This window comes from Amborella trichopoda, chromosome 1 (assembly GCF_054954075.1).
Source record: "Amborella trichopoda isolate Santa Cruz 75 chromosome 1, AtrichopodaSantaCruz75HAP2 v2.0, whole genome shotgun sequence".
Lineage (NCBI taxonomy): Eukaryota > Viridiplantae > Streptophyta > Magnoliopsida > Amborellales > Amborellaceae > Amborella > Amborella trichopoda.
The window spans coordinates 48,820,611-48,828,121 of record NC_142336.1 but is presented as its reverse complement, the minus strand read 5'-3'; positions in this window follow the sequence as shown (position 1 = coordinate 48,828,121).

Genomic DNA, 7,511 nt, shown 5'->3' with positions numbered 1-7,511 from the left:
GGTGGACGATCCACCCGTTTTCAAACTCTGCTCATGGACTATAATTTGGTTAAGTTTTAGTAGTCTTCCATAATTGCATGAATTTTATAAAGCCATTGATGGTGTTATTTTATAATTCCATAATTCCAAAATCACTTCAAAGAAGGTCATACACTGCCACTAATTAACAAGTTGGGAAACTAAACAGGCGACATACTTTATTGGCCTCCTATCTGGTTCCATTCCTTTGATTTCCCACTTATTCAAATCCGAGCCGTTCGTATTGTGAATAAAACCCCAATAGATTATATGCTCCAACAAGAGCATATCACCCATCCATCCTCTCGGGTAAATATATTATTACGATTTAAATAGTTTTGGTAATGTGCATCATCATCGGAGCTTTATCCTAACTATGTAGGGTAGGCTATATAAATCCTATTTTGTCATTCTGCTTTATCAAGGACCCTACTTCAATAAAAGCATAACCCTCCTGTTGGGATTTAGCATGAGGCTGGCCAAGATAAAGTTTGAAAAATAATAGCTTAAAATTCCATAATTTCAATCCAATATTTTGATGATCAAATCATGTTGGAAATCAAAATACAAAGGTAAACCTAAAAAACTTTAGATCGAAAAAGATAGTCTATATCGCATTTGCTGGAGGGAGCAAGTTTACAGTGTGCTCCTGCAAAAGTACAATGTAGGTGCTTGAATTGTACATATTTTAGTGCAAATTTCGTATATATTTGGAGATATTCCCAATTTATGCGGGTCTGGTGAGTTGGTTGAACGGCCACCGTACTTTCAACCGAATCACAGCCTCTGTATCTGCCGTCAATTTAAGTTAGTTAAAGAAGACCCAAACAATGGTGAGTTAATGCCATGACACGGTTTCTATGCGGCCAATCCGCATAATGTAGAAATACGGGCTTATTTTTTTAAAATATAATTTAATCTTAATTTCTAGAGAATATATAATGAGATTGTGTATATAAAAAATAATAATAATTAAAAATATAATTATATTAAAAAAATATTTGGACCATCAATTACACTTGTTTTTAGATGGACCACCGATATGCACTTTAAAATGAATGCTTTATACCTATAGATGATATGAATGCTTTATACCTATAGATGGTATATTGTAGAAATAAGTTCCGCATGACACAATTTTCCTTTCTAAAAAACCCCAACCTTTAGTGCATTTTACATGCGGCCGCCTTCAATTTTGTTCCCAGCAATGGTGGAATTCTTGAGCATTCCCAAAGGGCACTGTTTGGTGAATTGGCCGACTCATTATTTTCGTGCGGTCTATCTACAGTCACAAAATATGTCTTAAAGATGTATTTTGATTCAAAATTTTTAAATTCGATAACATGGCAATGATCTAATTTTTTAATTTTTCTTTTTTAGGAAGTACAAATATTTAATTTTTTAATTCCTCCATTCACTGGCCATTTAACATTTAGCGGATGTAAAACTTTTTGACATCCAGGGCGTTAGATAGATAAGGGCCCACACGGTAATAGATGAGTCGGCTGACTCACCAAAACCATGCCCTTCCCAAGCGCTTTTTCACGATCTTGAATGAACAAAAGCGGCCTGGCGCTCCCATCAAATCAAGCAGACGTGGTGGACCTCAATGACATTTCCATTTTATTGAATATTTGTCATTATTTAGGAGTTCGGATGATTGAAAGAGTGTCTTTAATTATCTTCAAATTTTTTTAAAAAGTTTTAAATTTTCATGAAACACTTTAAGTTATTCATTTTGACATTTAATGACTATGAGTACTTGTGATCTTCATGTAATAAAGATAAATGGTTTCATAATATACAGTCTTGTGCTGTATGCAATAGTTTAAAAAACGAATCAGTGACCCGGTTCGGGCACCCAAAAACTGATTTGGATCCGCGAATCGGCTATCCGGATCGAAAATCGGGTGAATCGATCAGAATAAAGCTTAAAAAAATTCCGAAAAAATTATTAAAATTCATTATAAATATTGTTTTTTAAGAATTCAATAAGAAATGAGGGTACTCCATTAAGAATTTACATGTTTTTGAATGAATATGCGAATATTGATATGTTCTTTCCCTGCATGAACCGCCATTCAGCATTTAATTTACATCACACAGAAGGATAAACATAGAATTATCATAGAATAAGTATATCAACATACATGGACGACAATAAACCATAAACTTAGTAACATATGATCTAAAAATAAAATGATAGACAACGTTATTGTTCTTCTTGGTCACGCTGGTGCCATTGATTGAATTCGTTTAACAATTCATTGATTCAATCTAAAAACGAATCATCGATATTAGCAGGCGTCTGACTATTCCCAAATCCTTGAGTGTTAGTGTTTTGTTGTGTTCCCAATCCAAAATCCCCGAAGCTTGTCCATCCTTCATGCTCACCTGAACTGTCGTGCTCATCCATACACTGTTGCTATTGGGACTCGATATGTGAATAATATGGCTGGGATAGGGTGGCCTTAGAATCATCATCTCTATCATTTTCTCTTTTAATAATATGGATAAAAAATAAAAAATAACAAATTTTCAAAAAAATCGATCATGGATTAAAAAAAAAAATCACAAATTTTCAAAAAATTCTATCATGGATTACAAAAAAAAATTCGATCATGGATTAAAAAAAAAAATCACAAATTTTCAAAAAAATTCAATCATGGATTACAAAAAATTCGATCATGGATTACAAAAAATTTGATCATGGATTACATAAAATTCGATCATGTATTACAAAAAAAAAAAAAGCCTAAAAAAACAAAAAATTTCATCGTGGATTATAAAAAAAGAAAAAAACAATTCGATCATGGATTACAAAAAATTCAATCATGGATTACAAAAAATTCGATCATGGATTACATAAAATTCGATCATGGATTACATAAAATCCGATCATGGATTACAAAAAAAAACAAAAAATTCGATCATGGATTACAAAAAAAGAAAAAAACAATTCGATCATGGATTACAAAAAATTCAATCATGGATTACAAAAAACTCTATCATGGGTTACAAAAAATTCGATCATGGATTACAAAAAAAAAACCAAACATTTCGATCATGGATTACAAAAAAAAAACAAACATTTCGATCATGGATTACAAAACATTCGATCATGGATTACAAAAAATTCTATCATGGGTTATACAAAAAAAACAAAAAATTCGATCATGGATTACAAGAAAAAAAAACAAACATTTCGATCGTGGATTACAAAAAATTCGATCATGGATTACAAAAAATTCTATCATGGGTTACAAAAAAAAACAAAAAAACAAAAAATTCGATCATGGATTACAAAAAAAAAAAATTCGATCATGGATTACAAAAAAATCCATCAATTATTACAAAAAAATCTATCATGGATTACAGCAAAAAATAAAATAAATAAATAATAAAAAAATAAAATAAAATAAAAATAAAATAAAATAAAAATTGTACGGGACTCGCCGATTCACTGTACGGGACTCGCTGATTCCGTAAAGTGAATCGGCGAGTCACTGTGCAAAATCATCCGGCTCTCTCTAGAACCGGACGATTCCCGTTTTTTTCACCGATTCGATCCGTCCATGACGATTCCCGAGTCGAACCCGGGCGAGTCCGGTTCGACTCGACGTTTTTTTAAACACTGGTTGTATGTATCGAAATTTTGCTTAGAAAATTATGCAATTTTTTTCTTTACATAATAAGGTATATTGGTTGTCGCACGTGAAATTAGTTGTTCGGAGGTGCTAAAGTTGCATTGGTCGTCTAAAAATTATTTTTTTCATTTTTAACTGTTTAGTTTTCATGTGACGGCTACAAGTGATTGTGATATTCTTGTACAAAATATAAATAATTGTATAATATACGATCATTTTTTACCACTCATCTATATATTATGTACAATTATATTTTTTTTCACACTTCTTTTTTTTTTTGTTGCTTCTGTCATTACCGTAGTAAGGGCCCTTAATTTTTGAAAGTTTGATCAAACTCTTAAATCTATCTAGAATAGAATCCAAAAAGATAAGGTTTTGTCATCCACGATTTAAGCGAGTCCTACGAATAAAAGTATATCACCTCCCAAAATCTTGACAGTTGATATTGCATTTTATTTTTTAAAAAATATATACTGATATTCAATTAAATTGAGTTAATATATGATAGTTTTAAAATAAGAGATCTGAAAATAAGTAATGTAACACCTTTTAAAGTTTTATTTATGTTGTTATTGTATGGCTTTTATTTTAATTACTTGGAGAAAAACAGAAGAAGCAAACTCATTAAAATATATAATTTATTTTGTTTTTATTCATGCAACATTCAATACGAGGATATTTAAATAAAGGTGCGGCTTGTATAGAGTCGAGGCTCTAAACAATCAAAGAAAAGCGCACTTTCAAATAGTATCGAGAAATATAATTTCAACACTATAAATCTTTGTGATAGCCTTAAAATATATTTTCATCTTTAATTATAAAATTTAAACTTAAAAAATAGTGTATATTGAACAGATCTATAAAAATTTTAAAAACAGTCCAAATTTGCGTTACAATATGCACTATTTCCAAAACTTGAAATCCATTTTTTTTTATGTCCATGCGTATTGATGTTGAGATGATCAATTTGAAGATATTTGGAGGTCAAAACAACCTCTTCTAGTGAAATTTTTGACATGGGCTCTAATTTGACTGTTTAAAGCCTCGGCTATATATAATCTTCTTTCCTTTAAATAATCAAAGTTTGCTATTAACAAATTTAAATCCTTTATTCTACAACGGCATAAATTATATTTTAACGATAAATTATCAATCAATTAAACATCTTACCCATATTTTTTTATCTAATTCCAAGTTGCTCCTTATTATTTTGATCAAATTTCAAATAGCCAAACAAATCATACATCAAATTGGATTTTGAAATTGACGTAAGAAAAAAAACACTCGAACTAATAAAAATAAAATAAAAATGGTTGAAAAATTATATCATCCCAATGTGAGTTTGCAAGAGAGTCTAGCTTGATATATTTTCACAAAATCAAATTCTTCATTTATTCTCCAATCACTCTCTCTACAAAGAAGGGACATCTTCCCTTAACTACAAACAGCTAGTAATACAAATAAAATAAAAATAACAAACTATACTCTATCTCGCATTTATCTGTTAAAAAATCTAACATATCGTACCCAAATCAACCAAACTAATTTCTATCCATATTCATCTTTTTTTAAAAAAAAAGCTAAAATTTCAATTCTACCCCTTAAATCCGTATAACTAAAACTTACAAACTTATGAGAAATAAAAGTAAAATAAAGATATAAGCCACATTAATCTCTATGCGTATTCATATTTTTTTAATAAAAGTTAAAATTTCAATTATACCCTTTAAATTCACTAAAACTTACAATCTTGCAAGGAATAAAATAACAAACTAAACTCTATCTCTCTCTTAGCTTTTTTTCCTTTTTAAAAAAGTATAATATATCATATCAAATCAACCATGTTAATTTCTATCTATTTTCCTTAAAAAAAAAAAAAAAACTAAAATTTCAATTCTACCCCTTAAATCTCTATAACGAAAAAAGCATAAAAATAGCCCTAAAAAAAACTAAAAATATAAATAATATATTTTCTACGTCCTAAAATATATATAAAATAAAATAAAAATATCATGTTTTTATTTGCATCACTCTCTTTCCGTTGGGAGAAGTTCAACCTCAATCATGTTGAATTTAAATATTTCAGATACCTCGATCATGTTGAATTTAAATCGTTAAGAGGTTTTTTCAAAAGTTGATGATGCAGTCCCAACATTATTCTCGGTACTTTTTATTTAATAAACCAATTCGTCAAATACTTTGTATGTAATTTGAAGTATAATATTAGGATATCAAGCTTAATCTTATTTTGTTTTTATTACTTACAAAGTTGAATTTCAAATAATGCATCATACATATATTGTTATTCATAATTGATTTTTAAAATTTATTGCACGTTTGGGTTATCGACATCATCTTTTGTATAAAAAATCTATCTCTTCATATTCTTGTTCCTCTTGTTGCAATATACTACGTCGGTCTTGTAGATATTGTTGTATTGATTTGCGAAGATCTTCTATGTGTCTATCGAATTGTTGATCCATTTGCTCAAAATGTTTGATCAAATCATCAAAATGATGTATGGATCTTTGTTCTTAAGACTCTGATAAGAACTGATGTGGAAAAAAACATAAACAGAATAATAAAAATAAAGATACCAACCGATTAGTTATCTCTCATGAATATCTTGATAAAATTATTTTTAATAATATTAGATATAGGCATACAAGAACTCAAAGTGTAATGATATTTTTATAAGAATTCTAATTTGGTGATTCTAGAGGAGATTCCAAATTTCCAAACCAAGAAAACTCTATTTTCCAAAATTTCAAATTAAAAAGTACTAAAATATTAGCCTTTTGGCTAAGGGATTTATTTATTTTTCAATGGCTATTTTTAGCCATTAGATGTAAAATTTGATAGATTGAAGTGTGTCACAATATTTGAAAATTTTTATTTTAAACATTGTACTCAATCAATGATACATTTAAAACTAAGCAATTTCACATATAAAGATGAAAGATCAATAATAATTGTGATTTCCTTGTACAAAAAATTAATGGATGAGGTTTCTATAAGGCCCATGCTTTATAAAAACAAAATAAAGCGTCACCGTAAATTCTCATTAGAAAAATACTTTCAATGACATAAATCTCTGTGCTGGCTCTAAAATCAATTTCCAACAGTAAAAATAAAATTTGAAACTCAAAAAACATTACAGATCTTTCGGATATATGAACTCCTATTTTAAGGTAAAATGAACAGTCTAGATATTTTATTTATAATATACAATATTTTTAGAGCTTGGATCATAATAATTTTCAAAACCATAATGTTCAAATTGAGATGATCACTTGCAATTTTCTATGAGTTGTGAGGCGAGGATTTGCGTATTTTGATAGGGTTACAGCCCTATCAAACCATTTCCTAATATTAATATTTTATGGAAAAAGTTTAAATAAGATTATGACCTTAAAATGTAGAAATAAAGATGCACCTCAATAATCCATTGCAAAAGGTTGTTTAACGATCATCTCGACATCAAGATATATGAATATGAAAAAAAAAAAAATTTAAGTCCTAAAAATAGTGCATCGTGCAATATATTATCTAGACCGTCCATTTTCAAGATTTTCATATATTTATAGATCTACTTGATTTTAACCATTTTTGAAATTTAAAACTTTATAATTAGATATAAAAATAGATTTTCAAATAATCGTAAAAATCTTTTACACCAAAATTACATATTATGATAAAATTTGGATGTATCTCTCATTTATTCACAAGGTAAGCGGGATTCCAGGGTCTTTACATAAAAAAGAAAGGTCTCCCATAGTCCTTTTCCCATTCTTTATTCGTTGAAATAAAACTAGAAACAATTGAGCATGCCATTGATCAGGCCAT